Source organism: Dermacentor silvarum, chromosome 5 (assembly GCF_013339745.2).
Source record: "Dermacentor silvarum isolate Dsil-2018 chromosome 5, BIME_Dsil_1.4, whole genome shotgun sequence".
NCBI classification, from domain to species: domain Eukaryota; kingdom Metazoa; phylum Arthropoda; class Arachnida; order Ixodida; family Ixodidae; genus Dermacentor; species Dermacentor silvarum.
The window spans coordinates 32923234-32926058 of NC_051158.1; the positions used below are offsets into that span (position 1 = coordinate 32923234).

A 2825-nucleotide genomic window follows, 5' to 3' on the forward strand; every position below is an offset into this window, starting at 1 on the left:
CAGTTTCTATATAGTAATTCCCGAACTTTGCGGAGAAATGCATTGGCGTTCCAGTCGATTTTGTGCTTCAATGCATAAAGCGAAGTTTTGTTAAGCAACTAACTGGAACGCCAATACATTTCTCCGCAAAGTTCTTGAATTAATATCTCAAAACTGGTGTCATCCCGAGAATTCGTTCCAAGTGGATCCGTCTTGCGAACTCCATATTGCAATTTGTAAATTGCAATATGGGCCATCGGGTAATTAGTTAAAAACTTAGTGATTTTTTGTTAATTATTCGATTATGCATTTCAATTTCTTGTGCAAGTAATGTCCGCCTCTTGGAGTAGACCAGCTCATGAACTAAAATTGTGCTATCTGCCATTTTAAGAATTTTTGAAAGTGTTCGCTGAAACACCCTGTATACAGGGTGTCCCAGCTATCACGCAGCACGATTTAAGAGAGGAACAGCGTTACGCGAAGCAAACCTAGTGCGTGTTGTTTCCAGTACAGTGGAGAGTAGCCGCCAGTAATTGTTTCGTTACTGAGAAAATTTAATTAGGTAATTGTAATTAATTATCTAACCGGAGAAGTACTGTCCTGATTATCAAAATGTCAATGAGGATACAGCTTTCTGTTGCTCAATACATGCAACATAAAAGTCTTTCCGTGAGTGAAAGAAGCCCGCGAATACACGCAAAGTGCCTCGAGCGGCCAATCGCGCGGCTGAGTCTTTTATGTAGCACTTTTCGTGTCTTTGTCTTACGTCGTTGTAGCACTTCGCGACTTTTATGTAGCACGTACTGAGCAACAGTGAGCTGTATCTTTAGTTTTTCATGGTGCTCTACACTTTCCTCATTGACATTTTGATAATTAAGACAGTACTTCTCGAGTTAGATAATTAATTATAATTACCTAATTAAATCTCAGTAACGAAACAAGTGCTGGCGGCTACTCCACTGTACTGGAAACAATACGCACTAGGTTTGCTTCGCGTAACACCGTTCCTCTTTTTTTTATATCGTGCTGCGTGATAGCTGGGACACCCTGTATATCATTTCTTTTTAAATCCAAATAACTTGACTATGCATACCACAGGTTACGCATTTAAGTGAACCAGTTCACTTCAATGAGCCGTCTTGCCCATCGATCTCTACCATGGTGTGGTAAGTGGCTCCGCCACCTGTCAACGACACGAAGCTTGACGGGGTTGCCGTGGTCGCAAACGTTCCGTTTTGAGCAACTAAATAAGGCGTACCGATTGTTCTCTGCATCTTTAGACAAATTGCAATAAAAGGACCGCGGGAGAGGTCAAAAACCTCCCTACTTTTGCCAAAGTAATGACCAAACTGCTTGAGAGAACGGCGTAATGTTTGTTCAACGACTCGTCCCGAACTGGAGCAAGATGGCGATCTCCGCGGAGTCGGGAGGCCGTGCGAGACCGTCCTTAAGCATACTTACCTGGTGCCGGGATTACCGTGATCAGCTAGGCGGTGTCCCCAGGGAGAGGCGCGGGCATTGCACTGCGCTCGTGCTGACCCCTGCCACTACCCCAAACTGGGGCAGATGGGGCATGCAATTTTTGGTAGTGGGGGACTGCGTTCGCGCTATCCCCCTTCCTTAAAGAATTCAAAGAAAGACGATTGAATTGGAATACTTGTAGCTGAAGTGGAATCACTTGGGCCGTGTTTTCGTAGCGATGACTTATTTTACTATAGTCATTCACCCGATCCCCAGCGGGCCGTCGCTCCGACCACTGACAAAGCGCGAAAACGCATTACTACCGGAAAGGCATCGCTACAAGATACCGGCTTTGCTGACCCGTGTGCATAGACAGCCAGCCATCCTATCCCAGCTGCTGCCCTTTTCCGAAATCTTCGTGCTGTAGGATCCTGCTGGATATTTGTGCATTTTAACGCGACAGCGTTAAGGGCCCCGTGTCGCAGAAAATCCGGCGTCGGCGGGTAACGGAGGAAATCATCCCCAACCACGCAGGCCCTCCGAATATATTTACGTACATGTGTATGCCGCGCCTTCTCATATGACATGCGGTATAAGCGGGTTATTTGCCACACCATTCTATCATTCATGTTGCTCATACCTTGTCTTGCATTCTTGGCAATTGCTATTCCTCGGAATTTTGAGAATGACAATCCACAAACAAATGTCATGAAGCAAACCTCCCCCTCCCTTTTTTTTTTCTTTTGGACACGACGTTTCTAATTTTTCCTACCACATACAAGACGACAAACTGTCCTAGGCATCGTCTTATAAAAATATTAGCATTTATCTTGCACCATGTAGGTCTCCTGGTTTCATCATCATCATAAGCCTATATTTATGTCCACTGCAGGACGAATTAAGGCCTCTTACAACTTGCGCCTGCAAATTTCCTAACTTCATCATCCCACCAGGTTTTCTGCCGTCCTCGACTGCGCTTCCCTTCTCTTGGTATCCATTCTGTAACCCTAATGGTCCACCGGTTATCCATCCTACGCGTTACATGGCCTGCTCAGCTCCATTTCTTCCGCTTAATGTCAACTAGAATATCGTCTATCCCCGTTTGTTCTCTGATCCACACCGCTCTCTTCCCGTCTCTTAATGTTACTCCTAAGATTTTTCGTTCCATCGCTCTTTGTGCGGTCCTTAACTTGCTCTCGAGCTTCTTTGTTAACCTCCACGTTTCTGCCCCATATCTTAGCACCGGTAGAATGCAATGATTGTACACTTTTATTTTCAACGACAGTGGTAAGTTCCCAGTCAGGATTGGCAAATGTCTGCCGTATGCACTCCAACCCAATTTTATTCTTCTGTAAATTTCCTTCTCATGATCAGGGTCCCCTGTG

The 2825-nt window shown here is 45.1% G+C and overlaps 1 non-coding gene across 1 annotated transcript; it reads left to right on the forward strand.

The window, feature by feature from the left end:
• The first annotated feature begins 1432 nt into the window (after nt 1-1432).
• LOC119454690 (U1 spliceosomal RNA) lies at nt 1433-1596 on the forward strand. Its single transcript, XR_005192622.1, has one exon. It is a non-coding gene; the product is annotated as a U1 spliceosomal RNA (small nuclear RNA).
• Nucleotides 1597-2825: the final 1229 nt, after the last annotated feature.